The sequence below is a fragment of the Cyclopterus lumpus genome, chromosome 4, assembly GCF_009769545.1.
Source record: "Cyclopterus lumpus isolate fCycLum1 chromosome 4, fCycLum1.pri, whole genome shotgun sequence".
In the NCBI taxonomy this organism is placed as follows: Eukaryota; Metazoa; Chordata; class Actinopteri; order Perciformes; family Cyclopteridae; genus Cyclopterus; species Cyclopterus lumpus.
Genome location: NC_046969.1, coordinates 2,095,547 through 2,119,478, shown reverse-complemented (window position 1 = coordinate 2,119,478; position 23,932 = coordinate 2,095,547). Strand labels below are relative to the sequence as shown.

Genomic DNA, 23,932 nt, shown 5'->3' with positions numbered 1-23,932 from the left:
CCTGTGGCTCCCAGCTCCCTAACCCAGTGTTTTTCAGATAGGAAATCACTAAGGACCTATCCAAATTACCCAAGTGTTCATTGGTTAGTTTCACACAAAATATTGATGGACACATGATTCCACGAATTACGTTGAAGGACGGAGCTCAACACTGCTCACTGTGTGAATCATGTACGATCTCGTGAGAAAGACACGGAAGTAGAACGTCTACAGACTTCGGCAACATCCAAACCATATTTCTGTGCCGTCTTACCGCGGAGATATGAATATAACCGTTGCGTAAACATCATAGGAAGCACCGCCGCGTCCATCGACTCCAGAGGGTTAAGCAGCAACATGTATACTAATATCTACATGCAACAAGTGCGTGTTACCGCGGGTGGTATCCCCCTAGCACAGAGACACTGGAGACGTGAACTGATTAGTTGTTTTTATTCATTTGAGGCAGATGCGGTCTCCGTCGTGCTTACTTCGGTCTGTTGATCTGCTCCTGTGGACGGCAGCGTAGGTCCGGTGCTCTGCCGAATCCTAGCACTCCTCTCCTTCGTCCCTGCTGCCATTTATAATGGGAAGCAAATCATTAGCCTCAGGTGAGGTCAATTAGGTACTGTTCCCTGAGAGCATTTCCCCTCTGCAGCTGAGCCTAACCATGCCCCGCCACCACACTACACATCTGAACAAATCTCAAGTGTTCCCTTTTATTATAACACCAACATCATTCAAATAGCTCTTGTGGTTACAGAGATATTCTTTTTAGTATGGGTATGCAACTTTCGAGCAGGGGCCTAAAAAATACTCCAGCTAACACTACTTGTCATCATTCACCATTCATACACTGATTGCAGTGGTGAAGGTGCCCACTGCCCATCAGAAGTAACTAACATTAATACACCCTAGGCACAGCTACGGCATCTTGAGAAATGGCCAATGTTCTACCAAACAAATACTAGACACAAAGTACTAGAGATGGGCAAACGATACCAGAGCTCCGAAGCTTGCGTCAGTCTACTGAACCGTCATGTGTCGACTCCAAGTGTCGGAGCTTGTATCAAATGGCAACAGTGAAGCTTCGGACATCACTGGTGCTTCACGAAGCGTTTCATTGGTTTGACACGTTTGACAGCTTGAACGATTTGGGGTCTAACTGCTACATATGAGACCTGAGTGCCAATCAACAATGTGGGGTTTGAGAGAGGAGATTGATAGAGAGAATCATGAGTTATGGCGAGTATTGGAGGAAAACGGCGTTCACCAGTTTGGGAGCATTTGAATCTGATAACACCGAATAAGGTAAGCTGTTATTGATATTCAACTTTTATGTGCCAATGATAACGTTATGATCTTATTATAACTTGACTACATATTTCCAGGTGCGTTGTTTGCTGTGCACGCAAGTGTTGGCCTACAATAGTAACACATCATCCATGTTGAGACATCTTCGTGCAAAGCATGATGCCAATCATGCTCGGCAAGTGAACAGCACTGACCCTGTCATCGCTGGATATCCTGACTAAGTATTCTTAAATGATAACTTATCCGATTATTGTGTTAAGTAAAAATGAGTTTCAATGATGTTTATATAAATTATCTCCTTTACAGTGTCCAGAAAACAAAGGTTGGATGAGGCCTTGGTGGATATGATAGTCGAGGATGGCCAGCCATTTTCAGTGGTAGAGGATGAAGGATTCAGGAAGTTTGTAAACATCCTGGATCCAACCTACACAATCCCGGGTAGAAAGGCCCTGAAAGCCATGATGGATGCATGTTTCATAGCGACTAGAGAGAAGGCCATGGCTGAGGTGAGACAGACCCCTGCAGTTAGCCTTACTGCAGATATGTGGACATCCATTAACATGGATGCCTACTTTGCGGTTACAGGCCATTACGTGTCTGAAACTTTGGAGCTAAACACCGTCCTTTTACGTGTGCAAAAGTTTTCAGTGGCACACACAGCAGCAAACTTGGCTGATGCTACAAGAAGCATCATGGCTGAGTGGGCCATTACAGACAAGGTTACTGCCATGATCATGGACGGGGCCCATAACATAGTTGCAAGTGTAAACCAGTTAGGGGTCAGGCACATTTATGGTTTTGCACATGTGCTCAACCTTGTTGTGAAAAAGTCCTTAGCACAAACCCCCGAGTTAGAGGAGATCCGCACCCAGGCCCGCAAAATTGTGGGTTATTTCAAAAAAAGCGCAACTGCTAAGGAGAAGCTCTGTGCCGTGCAGTCGAGTATGGGGATGAGTGTACTGAAGCCAGTTCAAGAAGTAGAAACAAGATGGAACAGCACCTTTGCCATGCTTGAAAGGCTTTATGAACTTAGACAGCCTCTGGGTGCAGCTCTGGCCTCACTCAGCACAGATGAGGCAACCAGGCAGAGTGTTGTTGTTCTCTGACCATTCAGTCACGCAACTGTGGAGCTTTCCGAGGAGAAAAGAGTGACAGGGGCAAAGGCAATTCCCCTAGTCTGTCAGGATCTGTAGTTATGTGTCGTGTTTCCTGTTTTATTTTGAAGTCCTTGTCTCTCGTGTCCTCTGTTTCCCTGCACTTCCTGTCCCTGTGATTGTCTGCCGTGTCCCTGATTTTTTCCTCCTGTGTCCAATCACCTGCACCAGCCCTGTGTATTTAAACCCTGTTCGTGTCATTCTCCTTTGTCAGTTTGTCTTGATCGCTACAGATCACGTGTGTGAGTCCGTCTTTTGATTCTTCTGCTTGGATTGAACAATAAAGTTGCCTTTTTGACAAATAGTCAGCGTTTGGGTCAAGTTCCTGCGGCTACCCCATAACATAGTCAAGATGTTAAAACATGTTATTGCTGGACAGTGTGCCCAAATGTCTCATGGCATTGGTGCTAAATTAGCCAACAATTTAAAATAAATAATTAATAACCTGGCTGACAAATTCCACCAGTTGGAAAAGGTGACTGCCCTGTCTGTGGCCACATTACTTGATCAAAGATTTAAAAGAGGTTGGGTTCTGAAACCAGGGACATGGAGTAGCTGCGGTTGAAAGACTCGAGAGTGTGCTGGTGTTATCACCAGCGAGGCACCAGCAGAAGCGACTCATGTGGAGCCCAGAACAAAGAGCTCAAACCAAAAACAGGACTACAACCTCTGGGCCTTGCTGGACATGTGGAAGCACAAAATCAGGGGACAAATTCAACTGCCAGCGCCACTGTGGAAGTGCAAGGTAATGTGTTGTGTAGATTGACTATGTACTTTTGAGTTGTTTTTTTTATTGCAGTAATGTCCCTTTTTTTTGTATCCCTCGGTATTTAAAAGAACCACAATTGGGAAGATCTGAGGACCCGTTGAAATACTGGATGACAAGAGCGGCAATTTATCCGCACCCTTTGACATCAAGATATCAATGTATACCGGCATCATCTGTCCCATGTGAAAGGATTTTTTCTAAGGCTGGGGATAGTCAGCCAGAAAAGGAGCCGTCGAAAATGTTATTTCTAAATAAAAATCGGTGAAAAATACAATGTTGCACAAATCACTGCCACTTTCACCATGCCCATGTTCATAAGCACGTTCCACTGCCACTTCTATGACATCTTGCCTTACTAATAAGCTATAAAGGACTAATACTATAGAAATCTGTTGGCATAAAACTTTAAGACCTTAATAAGATAACAAATTGTGCCACATTGCAAATGTTCCTCTGTAGTCTAGTGGGTAACACACATACATGATACGTTTTTCCGTTCTGAGAGGGGGGGGGGGAATCGAATCTCATCACGAACACGTCGTTTCATATTATTGAACAGCATTTAGTTTTATTGCAATGTAAACAACATCGATAACGGTTGTATACAACATCAAATCCATGAATGAACACGCAGCTTTAATTGAATTTTACTGCAGAAATGTGAGATTGAAACATTGAGGTGTTGTGCTAGTGCTTCGACACACTGTCAAATGGCTGCTTTAATTTCAGTCTGCCACCAGATGTCGCTGTTCTTGTTCAATGTGAAGCCGCGAAGCTTCGAAATCCTTTTTGGTACAAATATGAAGAAAGCCTCAATGCTTCACAAGGCTTCATCCGCCCATCCCTACAAAGTACCTATGTGAGTGGTACTTTGAGAATGTACAGGGTACCTCACACTTACCTACTGTCCTCAAACTCCCACGACAAACCTTCACGCTTAGCAACGTCAGTGTGTACATGGCATGGAACAAAAAACGCCCCCAAACTTCTTCTTTTGGGGTTTTTATGGCGGATGGCATCCAACAAAAAGGTGTATTACCACCACCTACTGTACTGGGGTATGGACAATAAAACATGATCCACCGTTTCTTCTTCACAGAAGCCACTTTCCATTATTATGTTTTCTTATAACAGAGGGAACTTTTAAGACCAGTATGGCCATTCCTTAGACTTGTCATAACCCTCCTCTTTTCTATTTCATCCACTAGATCCTGCACTCCCAACCAATGATTTATTATTAAACAGATATGTTCCTTTGCTCCCTTTTTTCCATTCACTCTTCCATATCTTTTTGATTTGTCCCTTAATCACCACCTTTAGCTTCTGACTTACTTATATTTACATTAACAATATTTCTACCACTCTTCAAAGCCCCTTTTGTTGCTTTATCCACCTTCTCATTGCCGCTGAGAGCCACACATAATGAACCGCCATCCGCATTTGATGGATTCTGAATAGTGATTGTAGTAACTCATACAGTAAATCCTCTCTACTTCTAGAGTGGTAAAATGTCAAACTTGTTAGCAATGCACATGAGTCTGATGAGATTACCACTCTCTATGGCCTGACATCCTCTACCCACTGTAATGCCATAACTCTAAAAGAGGAGCTTGATAACTGAATGCTTAAGATATGATGGTGCATCACCAATCAAGGCTTTGTAGCTGAGGAGAAGAATTTTAAATGTGATTCTTGATTTTACAGGGAGCCAATGCAGAGCAGCTAAAACAAGAGAAATGTGATCAGCAGGGCAATGGCAGAAGGCCGGCCCACCAAGCAGGAGGCCTTTTCTTTGCCAGAAAGAGAATGCTGCATCAATCTTGCTGATGGGAAAAAATGGTTATTGCATTTTGGGCTAATGATAAGATAATTAAAACCAAAGTTGAACAATTAAAACTATATCTTGAGGGTATTAATGACGATTGGATTGTTTGTGAAATAGAGACTGGAAGTGACAACAGTTGTAGCAAAGATTAGGAGCTAACCCTCCCTGTAGTTTAGTCCTCTGTAATAATAATAATACATTTTATTTATATAGCGCTTTTTCAAAACACTTTACAAACATTAAATTCAAAACTTATGTATAAGTTCTATACGTACCCTAGGGTTCTTACCATTCCATTTAAAATAAATGAAAGCTTCATCTATACATTTAAAAGATGTATAGGAAGGTAGAGGGGAGACCATTGAAACAGGTAAAGGAATTTGGGGAGCACATTCATCATGATGCAAATCAATTTTCCTGCCAAGGATAAAGTTAATTATATTCCAATTCTTCAGATCTAATTTTACTTTAAGTAGAAAAGAAAAGTATTATTGTTAAACGTCCTGCATATCTCTTGTAATGTTAATGCCTAAGTATTTGTATCAATTTCAACATTTTTAACCGTAATGTTTGAATTTGAAGCACCAAGTTATTAACAGGGTAGCATTCACTTTTACTAAAATTCTGTTTTCATCTAGATAATTTACCAAATCTTAAAGCGTGGCTAATGTGAGGTACACTTAGAATTGGGTCAGATGCATATAATACATATCAGCATATAAAGATAATGTATACTCTTCCTCTCCTAATTCGACTTGTGGATATGAATGACTGTGATGGATAAGGGCTCTATGGCCAGAGCAAATAACAGTGGGCTGATTGGACAACCCTGACGGGTTATTCTTGATAATGTGAAGTACTGTGATTGCCTACCATTTCTAACTACAGAGGCCTTGGGTGAATTGTAGAAGATCCATGAAATCAAGTTTGAACAATAGCCACATTTCTCTAAACATGTAAAAAGTATTCCCATTACCCTGTCAAAAGCTTTCTCAGATGACCACTTCCGGTACCCATTGGATGTACCAGAGTGAATAATGTTTCAAAACTGCCGGACATTGTTAATGCGTCACCCCCGGTTTAGTCAGCAGAGATCACATCACTCATTGTGGTTTCTAGGCGGAGGGCAAGAGCTTGGGCCACAGGATCTTAAAATCGTGTCACGAACTTGGCCGCACGGCTATGACAAATGAAGTACTTTCAGTAGTGGAGGTGAGTGCATGAGTGGGAGGTGTGTGTGTGTGCAATGTTGTATAGCGTAGAGACAAACCATAATCTTGACTACAGAGCCAAACAGGTGTCTCAGGGCGGAGAGGAGGAACGGCTCTGACCAGAGGGCCTTTTAACAGAGTGCACTGGCACACAAGGCCCATGTGTTTCCAGTGCTGCTAATTGACACGGGTGTCCCCACTCTCCTGATGACCCTTTGCCACGCCCACCTGCAACCCTGCAGGGATAACAGCCAGTGGCAGAGAGGGTCATCACAATCGCTGTTGAGGGAGATGGGGGTTATACGAGTCACATTATCTTTACCTGAATTGAGAAGGAGAAAAATGTATGCCTCAGTCAGTGTTTGTGGCAGCTAGTGATGGCGAGATGACGCTTCCTACTCATGGGCCAAAGCTTCATGATGCTTCATTTGCTCTACTGCGCCATCAAGTGGACAATAAATGTAAAACAGGCAGAGTGATTATGACACCATGACTTTGGTGTGTGTGAAGCCTTGAATTTAATAAATGAACGAATGATGTTTGTGATGCAATACATAAAATATAAACTTAATATGTTGCCTGTCTTTATAATACAATGGAGTCAAAAAGTAAAGTGGAAACAAATTGGGGAGACTGCTTATGTTCAGAGGTGTCAAGTAACGAACTACAAATACTTCCGTTACTTTACTTAAGTAAAAATGTTAGGTATCTATACTTTACTGGAGTATTTATTTTTCAGACGACTTTTTACTTCTACTCCTTACATTTTCAAACAAATATCTGTACTTTCTACTCCCTACATTTTAAAAATTAGCCTCGGTACTATTTAATTTTGGTTTGTTTTCATTCCTGCTCGTCATCGCTCAAAGACACACAAAAAAACAACCTAGCCAGATAAATCGCGCCATCCGGATAGAGTGAATTTGATTCTGATTGGATGAGAAGTATAAACATATATCATTCCGACACCCTATTGGTTTTCTACGCGATGCACCTGCTGATGACACAAATCAACCGTTACAAATCACGTCACTCTCCAGCAAGGACATCAGAAAAGCCTCTTACAAAAATGTCAGAAGTCGAGCGAAAAAGCCCACTCCCAACCAAGTATCAGCGAGGAGGTTGATAGCCAACAAGACCAGCCAACCCTTGTACATCCCTGGCCGTACCTGGAAGAATTTTTCGAGATGGTTGGGTGCAAAAACAATTCATTTCGAATGCGCTGCAAGCTCTGCGCACCCAAGTACCACGAGCTAGTGGCTTTCAAAAACTCGCCGTTGTATTTGAAAAAGCATATTGAGGTAAGCTGAAAGTTTGTTATTATCAGTCGATTATTGACAAAATATTGTAGTAACGAAAATTTGCCATGTTTGCTATGGCTAGGTGCATGCCAAGACATGCCATGGTTTGCTTGCTTAGCAGTAGCTAGGCTATGATTCAACATCGCTAGTTCGTTTGGTGGGTGTAATGAAGTGGAGCTTCAAATGAGGACCAGGACACGTCTTGTATGAAAGGAATCACTTTGCTATTGAACTGCAGCATTACAAACTGTTAAAGCGATTTAGAACGCGCTCTTGCACCTGACATGTATATTTTCCACACGTAACATCAACATTGTTAGCGTCAACAAGCACGTATCATGCTACTTTCTGCCTTCAAAGTAAAAGCACTTCTTGTTTCCATGCTCTTCACAATAAAAGTCAATCATGTAATCAAACACGTTTTTTTGATTCCACAGGCCTTGACTATATTAGAAGCCACTTGGACTGTCAGGCTGAGAATCACGTCATTGAGGGCTCCCAATCATCTGAGGAAGAGGACTTCTTTTCCTCCTTGAAGAAGACCGGCCTCTTGAAACGACCCAGCAGTTGGATGTGTACCTGGGGTGCCCAGGAGGACACATAGTAGATGTACTGAAGTCCTTCCCAGCTCTGTGCCAGCTTTCACTTAAGTTTAATACAGCACTAACTGCCTCAGCAGCCTGTGAAAGACTGTTTAGTGTTGCAGGGCTCATCTTCAGGCCAAGAAGAGCATTCATTGGCTCAAATAACTTTGAGAACCTGCTGCTTTTGCGGCTGAACAAAGCCTATTGGTAGTGTTGTTGTACATATGGGATTGAGTCCAAAGGTCTCAAGGTCTCTTCCATTAAAGGTTATTGATAACATTCCACTGAAGTTTGACTTTTTGCACTATTACAATACCTATATGCAACTAGTTATCATGTCTTCCGCTCCATGAAACGCATGTTAATGCTCAGTAGTACACATATGGTACTTTAATGTATTTGCATTGTAATAAAATGTGATCATTTTCAATGGGCATATATGCAGCTGAAACGGGTAGCCTAGTGCATCCCACATTTTTCAACATAACATTTTAATACAACATTATAGTCATTATGGCCTTTAGAAAAATGATTGTTTTGGGGGGAGGTGGGGTAGTGCACTATAGGCCCCTGAGACGTGGCTTAAGAGTTTGTCCTTAATGGGGAAACAACTTTTATACTTTTAAGTAGTTTTGAAACCAGTACTTTTATACTTTTACTTAAGTAAAAAGCTTGAGTTGATACTTCAACTTTTACAGAAGTATTTTTAAACCCTAGTATCTATACTTCTACTTGAGTAAAGAATGTGAATACTTTTGACACCTCTGCTTATGTTACATGGGACAACATTTTATTTTTTATTTAAATAGCAACATTTCCACAGTGCTGGGCTTCAGGCGTTTTTTTTGTTTTTTTACGGTTTCGCCTGCTTTAGAAAATACCCTTTCACAGGGCACAGATGAAGCTGGGGTAGAGAGAAAAGCAACCGCAAGTGTATAAAAATTCAGATACACATTTTTCCGTCCTTCCCAATACTCGAGGGGGTTCTCCACTCTTCCGATGTTTGGTTCACCCAGGTACACTTGGACCCAGGCCTGGACTGGGACAAAAATTCGGCCCTGGACTTTTTAGTCCAGCCTGGCCCACCACAATCCGCAAGCAGATACTGTGCCAACTCGGTCCTTTGATGTACTGTACATATAATCACACATGCCCTTAATAACACTACTATACTGCATAATATCCCTTGATATTCTGGAGCACTGAATACAATAAATGATGACTACACAGTATGTTGATCACTTGCTCTTAAGAAGGATACTGGAGAAAGGATTTATTCAAGAGTGTTTATTTATACAAAATGCTCATACAAATACAAATAGAACTCCCTGTGAAAGACAGAAACAAAAGATGTTATTAATATCCATTCAAGTTGTCAAGTGTTGACTAAAATAAATGTATAATAGATAGCCACGAAAAGAGTGTATTGCTCTTACAAGGAGGATACTGGCTAAAGTACATCAGGACAGTGGCACTGGAAGACAACTGTAGGTCCCTCACAAAGCACACACTGGAACAAATATAAAGCTCTCCTCAGCCCTGTGAAAGACAGACAACATTATTTGTGTGATTTTGTACTGATTACAATTAGTAAATTAACAACCCAGTACTTAATATACTCATTTACAACAATACTCACAGATGAAATAAAATACTCTCTGGTCCTTGATGAACTGCCTAAGAGAGAGAGATTTTTTGGGGATTTTTACAAAACCTTTATTTAACATAAAAACAATACGAACAAACAGACACATTTTAATCACATTAGCTAACTAGAACTACAAATAAATCTTCAAGCCTCCGTGGATTCGGGAACTTCCTCTTCTTCTTCGTCACGTCCTCGTCCTCCGAGCAGGGAAGCTACCGCCGACACACCTCCCAGTTCAGGACCGGCCACCTCCGTCAGTCTCAGCAGGGTCGCTCCTCTGGAACTCGGTCCTTTTGTGACAAATATGCCTCATACTCCTCTAGCGCTTTACCAACTGTCTGAGCTATCTTCCTCAACCTATAGCCCTCCCGCTCAGTAAACCTTTTCCCAGCCTTATTGGCCATGTGGAGCCGAATGGACCTAAACAGTCTCGGCAAGTCATAGAAGTGCTCCTCTATCAGGATCCTCTGGTTCTTAGTCCTACTTAGAAACCCCTTTATCCTTTCCACACTGTATAAGCCTGGGCGCTCCTCACCTTCATCAGGAAAGGAGTCCTCCTCCATACTGGACTCAGAATCAGACTCCTCGTCCCCTTTGCCCGAAACTCCCTTCTTGGCCCGTGAGCTTTCCCCTTCCTCCCTGCTCTTCCTCTTCAGACGGTCATACTCCTCCATGTCAACCTCACTGTATGTCCACTCGACATCCGCCTCCTGCCCACATCTTTCCTTCCCTGCCCCCTCATCTTCCACCTGCTGAGACACTCCAGCTCTCTCCTCCTCCACTTCCTGGACCACCTCTGTCCCCCTATCCCCCACCTGCTGGACCACCTCTGCCCTCTCTTCCTCCACTTCCTGGGCCACCTCTGCTCCTTCTCCTTCACCCTGCTGGGCCCCACCCAGCCCCTCCTGAACCCCCTCTTTGCCCTGCTGGGCCCCACCCAGTCCCTCCTGAGCCCCCTTTTCGCCCTGTTGGGCCCCACCCGTCTCCCCGCCCCTCCTGCCGGTCCCCTCCGACCCCCTCAGGACCCTTCTGGCTCTGTCCCTCAGGAGCCGCTTCACTAGAAGCGTCCCGCTCAGCTGACCGCTTACTTGGGCAGTCCCTGGCCTGATGCCCCTCTCGTCCACACCTGAAACATTTACGTTTCCAGAGGTCACGTACAACACATAGTCGAATTCCTCGACTCTGGTCCTGATCACAAAGTTGAGCTCCTCACTCCTGTTGTTCAGGACCATGAGGAGCTGCCTCCTGTGAGACACAACGTGCTTCTGCAGGGGAGACCTGCACCCCGAGGAGACCTTCCTTACCCCAGACACCACCCTCCCGTGCCTCGCCCAGCTCTCCGAGCAAAACCTCGTCCCTAATAAACGGGGGCACATTGTCCACCGTGACTCTCACCGCCGGTGTTACCAGCGGCAGAACCGGCACCACCGTGCCCTTCACCACGATGCCTTTAGCCGCTACCGTGCTCACCTTCTCCACGCTGTCGAGGAAAATCACGACCGCGCTGTTCATGCGGGCGGCGGACTTCACGCTGCACGGCGCTAACCCGCGCTGGCCGGCTGCGCCAACACGCACACAACAACCCACCAAACCCCCTCGTGCACACAATAACCTCACACAACACTACCACAAACACTACAACACACACTACAACATACACCGCTCTCTGTCGACCACTACCAACAAGAAAAACAGACAAAAAACACAATTTAATCACACAACACCGCTCTTAGCTCACAAACTCCGTGCTCACGCTCAGAGATAGAGAGAGAGAGAGAGAGATTGCATGATCTTCAATTTAAAATAAAAAGTGCAAATCTATCCAAGGTTTTGTTTACATGGTTCTAGGCAGCACAACAGGCGTTTTCAATTGTTTTGTAAATATTCACCATGTTCCAATGAATGGGAACACAACCCAAAGAACCATCTTTGAAATTGTTTATTTTAATACTCACTGGATCAATAAATGCTCCCTGGCCCTTGAACACCAACAAGAAGAGGGAGAACAACACCTCAAACAAATTAAGGCTTGTGTGAGAGGGAGAGAGTGAGCATGGGACAAAGATTGAGTCACTTTACAGTATTTCCAATCAGATGGTTGGATAATAAAAATGTCAACAATTAATAACAATAAAAGTAATACTATTGTCTTACCTTATTAGTGCAGTCTTCTCTGCTACTCTGTTGATCACAGTGTCTGTGTCCAGGTGCATGAGGATGTCCTTCTCAGTAGCCATCAACACGAAAGCCTCCAAGTGGTCCTGTGAGTGTGCTCCTGAGTCTGCTTTTAATGAACTTCAGAGTTGAAAATGTACGTTCACAGGCCACCTGGGTGATAGCAGAAACTTGTATCCAAGTCCGATGAGATGATATGCATCTGTTAGGAGGTTGAACTGGCTGAGTATCTGGTAGCAGCAAAGTGGACAGTTTTTGCAGGAAGTGCAGCTTTTGTGCAGTATTTCAACCTCCTCTTCATCATTTTCATCAGCTGTCCGGGACATGTACTCTTCCAGTGGTGAAGCCTTCAGTCTGTCCCACTGTCTAGCTAGATTTGTCAGCTCACACTGCAGGTTGTCTACAGTTGCCTTGTTGTTAAACTTGAGCAGAGCTCTTACTTACTGAGCTCTTGGAGGGCATACTCAGGAAGACCATTGGTTCTGATCTCTGGAAAGTTTCTGGGGTCCAGAATTGCCAGGTCATTGTACAGGGTGCCATGAGAGAGAAACCTCCTGTGGATGACCTCAACTGCTGTATCCATGATCTGATTATACACATGTACCTCTTATGCTCTCTCAGCATTAGACAATGTTTCATCATGAGCCATCTCTCCAGGCATGTTTTTCACCTTTCTTCTCCTCTTCAGTGGCAGTGCAGCCTCCACTGTGATCTCTGTCTTTGTCCTGTTCCTTGAACCTCTCGTTTGCCCATGTAACAAATGCATCTGCAGCTGCCTTAACTGACTGGAAGTCTCTTGACATCTCCTTCAAACTGTCCTGTGTTGTCACAACCATTGCATGGGCCTTGATGATGTCAATCCCTTTTGTTTGCAGATATTTTGACGGGTGTTGTATGCTCAAATATCTTGAGGGATATGTAGCTTCTGGCTTTGACCCATACTGGTGACTTCATGGTGTCATCTTCTTCTATGGCTGTCAGTGAGAGCACCACATCGATGAAGAGAGCATTGTCAGCATTGCCAAAGAATCCAAAGAATTTCTTTAGGGCTTCGTGTTTGCAGCCGCAGTTTGTTAGATAAACAGGCTGCAAGTGACTAAATACAACACCACCATTTGAAAGTATCCAATACCTTTAGTCACAGGCTGAGAGAGAAGCTTCTGATACATGCGGTTCTGTTGACGATGAGATAGACGCACTGTTTCGTATAACAGCACATTCTGAAGTGAGCCTCCTCTCGGCATCTGCTGCTTTATTGGGGCTAAAGAAGCCTATCTTTTTGGATCGAGCCGTGCTGCCAGTGACATCACGCTCATTGATTGCAGTGTGTACAGCTTCTCCCTTAACTGTCTCCTCAGACTCTCAGCCATTGTTTTGGTCTCTGGAGTTTGGACACGTTCCATTTCTTCCTCCAGTGTGTGGTGTAGCATTGATAAAAAGGGGAATTGCTTTTGACCCGGACACTCTCTTCTCCTCTGACAGCTCAACTGTGGCATCACCGCACTTTCAGACATTCTGCAATAATGTCATACTGTTGGGATGAGAGTGGAGCAACATCAGTGCGTAGACCTGCCAAAGCTGCTCCTACAGGTTCCCTGAGGTCATGCATACATTGGAGCATGTGGTAGGTGCTGTTCCAACGTGTATCCACCTCTTGGATTAGCTTCAGTGCTGGCCGGCCCAATTGCTCTTGCATCTTTAGAATATTGCAATGAAATAAAGGAATTCACGTTTGCAGTGGTGCTGCTCTTGAAATAGCCCACTATCTTTCGAGAGTTTGCCCGCATGTCAGACAACAGTGTTTTGGTCAAGAGCCTTTTTTTATCAGTAAATTTAAAGTATGCGCCACACAATTTGTGTGACGTGAACGAAGCTTCTTCGCACAAGCACCCATATTTACTGCGCCATCGGTCAAAAGGCAAGTAACTTTATTTGCAATGCCCCACTGTGACATAAGTTCTGCTTTGACTCTTGCCAAATGTGCAGCAATGTGTGCCTCGGGGAAATGCAGAACCCCTAAAACAACAGAATGCAAAGAGGTGCGTGCATCTATAAAATGGCATGGAAATTACCCTTGAGAAAATGCCGTATTTAGAGATATTGAAAAAACAGTTGTCTTGGGAGGTCATGTAATCTCTGTAGCTTCTCATAACTATCCAGTGTTTTAGAACGATAAAGGTCCTCAAAACAGTAAATACCCTTCCTCCACCACTCCATAAATGATAGGTCCATAATAGAGGGACAAAAAAGATGTTTTTTGTGAATAGGGCCGAGGGTTGAGGCAGACAATTGGTTCCAAATCATCCAAAGAGTAGAGAGTACTATAGGATGAGAGGTGGAGTTGGAAGGTCTTATAGGTAAGGATGAGTAAATTAAGGCCCTAAGGCTAGAATGTTTGCATGATTGTTCCTCTAGAACAGTGTTTTTCAACCTTTTATGCGTCAAGGCACACTTAAGACACAGACAAAATCTCACGGCACACCAACAACAGGAAATGATATGCAAATCAAACCCAAACATAGTTTCAGCATGAGCATAATATACTCTAAGAAATCAGGGAAACGCGTGTTCTATTTGTTGTGTTTTATTAAACTTAACATCATCCTAATGCCAAGATGGCACAGGCTTTATGCCCAGGTACAGATCATTTTATGCCTGTTTCATAGTGTTGTCACGCAAACGAACAAAATAGTTTGGATCCTTGTCTTGAAGCGCAGGGTGTTTAGTTTGCAAGTGGCGTTTAAGCTTGCTAGGGACCATGGCACTGTTAGCTAGCTTTTCCCCACACAACGCACAACGGACTCGGTGCGGCGGGAACCCCAGTGAAGGAAAATCCAAATGACAGATACTCATCACTGTACTGTCTTGAGCTCACCGTTTTAGCCTTCTTTTGACACCCACTTGTACTGGGCTCATCATCTGGATCAAATGTGGGGGGATCTTGATCAGGACCTAGTTTTCTTTTCAAAAATTTCTCCATTAGACTTTTATGCGTGTACTGTACCTATCTCTTAATCTCACTTTTTTAAATTGTCACCTCAGCAAATCTGCCTATTAATTACGCTGCGTACCCACAGGCAGAGAGGAGTATTGAGCCTTCATACCACTGTAGCGACCCTGTGACGTGGCTGTCAATCACAGTGTGGCACCGTGCATGCTGGTCGAGGGGGCGTGCCTGTGATTGGAGGAGTTGAGGGGAGGCGGGATTAACCGGTCGGAAAAGGGGAGTTAAGTGTGGTTGACGGGACCGTTGTTGTTGACGTTCGAGTTGCTGAACTGAGAGGAGTACGCTATCTGTGTTGGTGGATGCCCAATAAAGTGAGGATTAAGAACGTCGTCCCGTCTCCGTGTCATCAGTGCAATAACGTCCGAAACATTAAACCACCAACAGCGCGACGACATACAAACACACAAGTTGGCTTTTTTTTCCCACGAATGAAGTGACAGTATGTAAAAAAAAATTATTTTTCACGGCACACCTGACAGCCTTGTGCCGCGGCACAGTGGTTGAAAAACACTGCTCTAGAACACACCAGCTTGTATGAGGAGAGTATTTTTTTAATATTAGCAGCCCAGTAGTAGTGGATAAAGCTGGGCAAAGCAAGTCCTCCAACACAACTCTGCCTTTGTAAAAGGTTCTTCTTAACTCTGGGTGTTTGGTTGCCCCATATAAATGAGTTCACAGCTTGACTAATTCTTTTAAAAAATGATTTAGTAAGAAAAAGAGGTAAACATTGAAATATGTATAAAAACTTTGGAAGCACATTCATCTTCACTGCATTTATACGACCCATCAAGGTAAGTGGTAAAGCAGACCATCTTTTAAAGGCATCCTTCATTTGGTTAACTAATGTTGTTAAATTAGATGCGTGACGAGAAGTGAAAGATTTGCTAATATGAATTCCTAAATATTTGAACCCATCTTCAGAAAGGCGAAAAGGAAAGAAGGGTACTAGCCTGGAAGGAGTTTGAGAGTTGAGTCTAAAACACTCACTTGTCTGCAGATTGAGTTTATATCGAGAGAACATTCCAAACTCCTTCAGGATAGACACAATAGAGGAAGCAATAGTGGTTGGGTGGCTAACATAAATAAAAGTAGTCTATTCTATTGGTTGAGATTTGAAATCTGGTATTAATGAAATAACTTGGCCAATGAATTCATCATCCCAATTTGGGGCATATACATTATCCCAAACGACAGGTTTGTGGAAAAGGAGCCCTGATACAATCACAGAGCATCCCTATGGATCCGAAAAAACAGTGGTAGAATTATTATTATTATGAACTGAATTATTTTGTATATCAATATAGCTGTCCCACGTGTTTTAAAATAAAGCTTGGGTGGTACATGTGTAGGGCTGCACGGTGGTGTAGTGGCTAGCACTGTCGCCTCACAGCAAGAGGGCCGCGGGTTCAATTCCCGGTCGGAGCAGTCCTTCTGTGTGGAGTTTGCATGTTCTCCCCGTGGCAGCGTGGGTTCTCTCCGGGCTCTCCGGCTTCCTCCCACAGTCCAAAGACATGCTGCAGGTTAATTGATCTCTAAATTGCCCATAGGTGTGAATGTGAGAGTGAATGGTTGTATGTCCCTACATGTGCCCTCGATGGACTGGCAGCCTGTCCAGGGTGTCCCCTGCCTTCGCCCTATGTCAGCTGGGATAGGCTCCCGCGACCCTAATGAGGATAAGCGGTATTGAAAATGGATGGATGGATGGATGGATGGTACATGTGTTTCACTTAAATGTCAAAGTCTGACAATAAATGAGTTTCTTGAAGAAATGCAATTTCACATTTTAAGTATTTCAGATGACTAAATATTAAATATTCTAGCTCTTCTTACAGGCCCATTTAGACTTTTTTACATTCCAGCTAATGAAACGCACATCCGCCTTTCTTACAAAAGTAATTTTTTCCCTGTTTATTCAAAAAAGGTAGTCATTTTTTTAATAAGAAATCGTTGCAACAAAGTGCACAGTTCCATTGGTGACCTCTCCAACAAGAGCAAAAGCAGATACAAGCGAGGGGTGTATCATCCCATAACCCTATCCCACTCACAAAACTAACACTAAACATATACTTGTTCCTCACTGAGGCAAGCTGAACGCTATTTCTAAAGACTTCTGGTAGTTCAATAATGTTAGCAAGAGTAACTATACCTCAAGTCCTAGGGCTCTTGGCAGAATGAGTTCAAGTCAGTGCATCTGCCGTCTCCAAGCTATACATTATAGCAAGGCAAACGTGTCCGTATTTTACTCTTTATCAATCCTCTGATTGTAAAACTTCTGAGCTTCAAGGTGAGCACGTCATCCCTGTCTATCACGAGAAGTTGGGTGGGGTAAATCAGGTGGAACCAGACGTTTCTTTTGTAAAGGGCTTGTTCAACCCTGCTAATTAATACAGCCCACCTTTTAGAGAGTGCTGTGCTGTGATCTTGATATATCCTTATGTGGCTCGTCGGTACAGCAGCTAGTGGTTCCTCGCCCAGCGCAGCCTCATTCTGATTGAATCTGGAAAAACAAACAAGGAACGTGCAAGGATATTAAAAAGGTTGGCGACCGGTGGGCTCTCCAGCTTCTGGTATGTTCAGTACTGTGGTGTTAAGGACCCACACGCAATACAATGGAGACGGAATAGAGAGTGGAGAGCAAAGGCAGAACCCACCACATGAAACGGTAAGGAAAGAAAGCAGGAATCTGGGGGTCAGGGACAGAAGACTGGTGGTTACTGGGGCAGAGGCAAGGGGAAACCAGTCCGAGGGAAAAGTGCTGGATGGTCTGGTATAACACGGAAAACGATCTGGCAGTGAATGTCTGAGAAGCTGGGGCTTGCTTTTTTGAGCTGAAGCAAGGCACAGAAATTGTCTTCTGAGATTTGTAACAGAGCAAATTCTTTCTCTGCTCATGTAGACATTACTCCACTATATCTAGCCCGTTCTCTCCCTCCATAAGTCTGTTTCATATTTTATCAGTGATATTGTGTTTTCCAGTCAGGGATGGAGGATTCCATCCAAATGCTGCAGTCAAGTCCTCTTTCAAAGTGTTCCATCTTTATTGTTTTCATTCATGAGAGTTCATGCAGTTCTTCAAATATAAATGTCTATAAAACTTATCTGTTCTATTAAACTGTTCTTTATACCATTTTAATTGAGCATTTCACTCTTTTCTATTTTTTATCTTTTATTTGTGGGAATTTAAATGCAAAAATGGTATAACCCTTTGTAAAATAAACATTCTGGCATATACCGTAAAGTCACCGTAAAACAGTTATTCACTATCACATATTGTAATCCAGTACACGGTAAAATACAATAATTTACGGTAGCTGCAGCGTAAAGAAACAGTAAATTACTTGCGTCCCCTCCTACCAGTTTTGTTACCGATATTTTACAATGAAATTGTTAGACAAGGAAACGCTGAGGGTTTCGTTTGGTTACTTTATTAGTACCCGTAGGTAGACTTGGTTTGCAGTAGAAAACGAGGCATCCATCTCAACATACATTACAACAAACACATACAACCGGGACAAACATGATAAAAGTACTCAAAGCTACAGATGTATAATTATAATAATAATAATGTGTTCACCTGCGTGATGGCTGCTGGAACAAAGCTGGTTTTATACCGCTTTGTTCTGCACCGTGGTACTAAATATCTCCGTCTGGAGGGGAGGAGCTGAAACTCCCTGTGCAAAGGGTGGGAGTCGTCCCTTAAAATGGAGCCGGCTATCCGTTCTAACTGTCTGGTGTACAGGGACTCTGGACTAAGTTGTGTCTCACCAATCAGCTTGCTGGACCATTTCACAATCTGATGCAGAGAGTTCCTGTTTTTAAAGACAGGCCTCCAAACCATGACACCAAAGAAAAAGATAAAATTGATTCAATAAAAGCACGATAAAATAAAGTCATCATGATTTTGTGAATGTGGAAGTGGGATTAAGTTTCCTTAAACAAAACAAACGCTGGTGTCCCTTCTTGCACACAGCTTCACAGTTTGCTTCGAAGTTCAGTTTGGAGTCGATAATTGTCCCACGATATTTATAAGATTGTACACATTCCACAGTCTGACCCTTAATGCATATTACTTCATGTGTGTGGGCATGTCTTCTAAAATCAATGATCATATCTTTGGTTTTCGATATGTTTAATTGAAGATATGACTCCTCACACCACTTCACAAAATCGTGGATGACCGGACCGTGGCTGGTCTCATTGTCCTGGAGCCTTTGTGTACAGAATGAATAAAAGGGGCGAAAGCACACATCCTTGTGGGGAGCCAGTGGAGGAGCACTTTTGGTCTGACAGAATTCCATTTACCCTCACTTGTTGTGTCCTATTAGTTAAAAAGTCAAGAATCCAACCTACAAGATTGTGACTTAATTAAAATTGTTCTAAAAGCCGACTGGTTAAAATATGGGGTTGGATTGTGTTAAAAGCAGAGGAGAAATCAAGAAATAAAAGTCTGACATGAGATCCATTTCCCTCCAGATGTTTAAAAATTAAATTAAACAAAGTGACTGCGGCATCCTCTACTCCTCTGTGTGGCCTTTAAGCACACTGCAGAGGATCAAGTACTTGCTCAGTTTTCCTTAAAATTAATGACTTAACCAGTTTCTCGAAAGTTTTCATTAAAATTGATGTAAGAGCGACCGGTCTAAAATCATTTAGGCTTTTGGGGCAAATTGAGTTGTGTGGAAATGGCTTACTGAGTCTTGTAGCCCAAGTTCTCTTGTTTAATTTGATGTATATATTTATTGTAAGATTTTACAGTCTAACTATAATGTGTAAAGGGCACGATTTTGATGGTTTTGTTTTTCAAGACAGTACACACAATTAGCACACCCACAAACCCAATTAGCAAAACACCTCAGTTCCTCTGCAAAATGAAACACTCTTGTAAAAACTATACACTAATTTATCAAAACCATATTTTGTTACCATATGAAACACACGTTGCATATGACTTAATTTGGTTTGGACCAGTTACACACTGCTGTTGAAAAAACCTAAAACACTTTTAGCAATTCTACTTCTCAGTGATTAGAGTCGTGGAAGTGAAGTACACGGAGAAAGTGCAAAACATCGCCCACATTTGCACCACTATAAGCACAATGTCTGATCACACTTTTTGCAAAACACTAAACACACTTGAACAGTAACCATTAGACACCACACAAGACCAATGCTGCAGACTGATGAAAATATACATTTATTTTCTCTATATACTCAAATTAGTCAACATGGAGATTCACAACAAAAACATGTCCCAGTTTTCATGCATCAGACAATCAACATTGTATCCAATAAAGAAAAAAAAAGCTGAAAATACGGTACAGAAAACGCTACACATTATCTCGTCGCCCAGCTGGATCTGGCCAGAGAATTTCATCGACATCACAGGCGATATCTTCATTTATAAGACAGCGAGGGAAGAATCTTCTTGAATGCCAAATCCATCCTTGTATGGCTGCGGGCTCAATTTGGTCACAGGCCTCCTCCATGGCCTGAATGAGGGGTACCTGAGCCTGGAGGTGGAGATCATAAACCCTCCATCGCCATGCCAAGAAAAACGCCTCAATTGGGTTCAGAAATGGAGAGTATGGTGGCAAGTTCTGGACCAGAGCGGAGCGGTGGAATGATACATTGTCCCAGATGACAATTATTGCATCTGGTGCATGTTGTTAACTGCTGTGATGTTGTACAATCTGTCCAAAAATGTGAGGGTGTGAGGTGTATTGTATAGACCCATATTGGCATGATGGAGGAGTACCCCATTCTGGGTAATGGCAGCGCAAAGGGTGATGTTACCCCCACGTTGCCCCTGGACACTGATTATAGCCCTTTGGCCAATTATGTTTCTGCCTCTCCTTCTTACTTTTGAGAGGATGAATCCTCCCTCATCAATATATATAAATTCATGAGGGATTGCCTCAGCATCCATTTGTAAAACTCTCTGAAATACAGTGAAAGACAAGATTGTGTAGTTCAGCATAGATTTAGTATACAGTACATTCACATGTAAAAAGGTTATGTGTGCAGTATGGAACATCAGAGTGCTAAAGTGAACAATACATACCTCCACATACTCATGCCGCAGCAGTTTGACCCTCTCCGAGTTCCGTTTAAAAGGCACTCGATATATTGGTTTCATCTGCACCTGATGTTTGTTCAGGATGCAAGCTAGTGTGGACAGATTAGACCATGTCATTTTCCATAATGTGAATCAGGTCTGACAGATGCCACTGTGTATCTGCTGAGATTTGGCTGAACTCTCAGTCCAGCCTCCCTCACCCTCATTGTACTTATAGTGGTGCAAATCTGGGCCGGCAAATTTGCTCCTTGGTTTGGATAATTGTGTGATACTTTTGATTTTAGTGTATATTCAATTGTAAAAAACTGTATTAGGTGAGATTGTGCAGTAGATTGTGCTCTAGGTTAGAGTTATAGCTCTTCTGGTTTGTGAAAAATGGAGGCGTGTGATGGAGCAGCTTATGAATAGTAAGTGTGACATGTGTTTTTTTACAGAACGGAAAACATTACAGCCAATTATATTTGTTATACTGTACCGGCCACCAGGTCCATATTCAGAATTTATATCTGAATTTTCTGAGTGTTTATCAAGTTTAGTCCTTAAAACTGATAAGGTTATTATTGTAGGAGATTTTAATATGCATGTGGATATTGACAATGATTGCCTTAGTACTGCATTTATCTCATTGTTGGACTCGATTGGCTACTGTCAGAGAGTACAGAAACCCACTCACTGCTTTGGCCACACCCTCAACCTTGTTCTTACATATGGCATTGACATTGAGCATTTGGAGGTCTTCCCACAGAACCCTCTTCTGTCAGACCATTACCTCATAACTTTTGAGTTTATACTCCCGGAGTATACACCGTTAGTCAAAAGTTTCTATACCAGATGTCTAACTGACAGTGCTGTAGCTAAATTTAAAGAAGCGATTCCTTCTGCATTTGATTCAATACCACGTCTCAATGTGACGGAGGACTCCTGTGCTAACTTTAGTCCGTCCCAGATTGATCATCTTGTCGATAGTGCTACAGGCTCACTGAGAATGACACTAGACTTGATAGCCCCACTGAAGAAAAAGACAGTGAGGCAAAGGAGGTTTGCTCCCTGGTATAACCCTCAGACCCGCGACCTAAAGCAAACTTCACGAAAGCTCAAAAGTATATGGCGTTCCACCAATCTGGAAGAATCACGCTTAGTTTGGCGAGATAGTCTTAAAACATATAAAAAGGCTCTCCGTAATGCCAGAGCAGCCTATTACTCATCAGTAATAGAGAAAAATAAGAACAACCCCAGGGTTCTCTTTAGCACTGTAGCCAGGCTGACAGAGAGTCACAGCTCTGTGGAGCTGTGTATTCCTATAGACCTCAGTATTAATGACTTCATGAACTTCTTCAATGAAAAGATTTTAACTATTAGAGGCAAGATTGATGATCTCTTGCCCTCAACCAGTGCCGATCTGTCATCAAGAGGAGTGGCCTTGGAAACGTCTGTATGCCCTGGTGTATATTTGGATAGCTTTTCTCCCATTAACCTTGACCAATTGTCCTCAATGGTTTCTACTTCTAAACCGTCTACCTGTCTCTTAGACCCCATCCCAACGAGGCTGCTTAAAGACGTGTTGCCTCTAATTGGCACCTCTCTGCTGGATATTGTTAATGTGTCTTTGCTAACAGGCCATGTACCACATTCCTTCAAAGTAGCTGTAATTAAACCTCTCCTGAAAAAGCCCACTCTTAATCCAGAGGTGTTGGCTAACTACAGACCGATCTCTAACCTTCCCTTCCTCTCTAAGATCCTTGAGAAAGTAGTCGCAAATCAGTTGTGCGACTTCCTACATCAGAATAGTTTATTTGAGGAGTTTCAGTCAGGATTTAGAAAACACCACAGCACAGGTAAAAATTACAAATGACCTCCTAATTGCATCAGATAAAGGACTCATCTCCGTACTGGTATTATTAGACCTTAGTGCTGCGTTCGACACCATTGATCATGACATCCTATTACAGAGACTGGATCAGTTGATTGGCATTTCAGGTGCCGCACTAAGTTGGTTTAAATCCTATTTATCAGATCGATCTCAATTTGTATTTGTAAACGATGAAGCCTCAATGACCACCAACGTTAATCACGGAGTTCCACAAGGTTCTGTACTTGGACCAATTTTATTTACCTTATATATGCTTCCTTTGGGCAATATTATCAGGAAACACTGCATAAACTTTCATTGCTATGCAGACGATACTCAATTATATCTATCGATCAAACCAGAGGAGACCAACCAGCTCGCTAAAATTCAAGAATGTCTTAAAGACATAAAAACATGGATGTCCTGCAACTTCCTGATGTTAAACTCAAACAAAACTGAAGTTATTTTACTGGGCCCTGAACACCTCAGAGATCAATTATCTGGTGATGTGGTTTCTGTAGATGGCATTTCCCTGGCATCCAACACCACTGTAAAGAATCTAGGCGTTATCTTTGACCGAGACTTGTCCTTTAACTCCCACGTTAAGCAAATCTCAAGGATTGCATTTTTTCATCTACTTAACATTTCAAAAATCAGACACATCTTGTCTCAAAAAGATGCAGAAAAGCTGGTTCACGCGTTTGTTACTTCCAGACTAGATTACTGCAACTCCTTATTATCAGGCTGCTCTAATAAGTCTCTTAAATCCCTCCAGTTGATCCAGAATGCTGCAGCTTGTGTACTCACAAAAACTAAGAAAAGAGATCACATTACTCCTGTATTAGCTGCTCTGCACTGGCTCCCTGTAAAATCAAGAATCACATTTAAAATTCTTCTCCTCACCTACAAAGCCTTGATTGGTGATGCACCATCATATCTTAAGGAGCTTGTAGTACCATATTGCCCCACTAGAGAGCTGCGCTCACTAAATGTGGGGCTACTTGTGGTTCCTAGAGTCCTAAAAAGTAGGATGGGAGCAA

General features: G+C 42.7%; 1 protein-coding gene across 1 annotated transcript in view; it reads left to right on the top strand.

Annotated features, from left to right (window-relative positions):
* LOC117729327 (inactive N-acetylated-alpha-linked acidic dipeptidase-like protein 2) overlaps positions 1 to 23,932 on the top strand; it is a 256,016-nt gene that overhangs the window by 169,789 nt on the left and 62,295 nt on the right.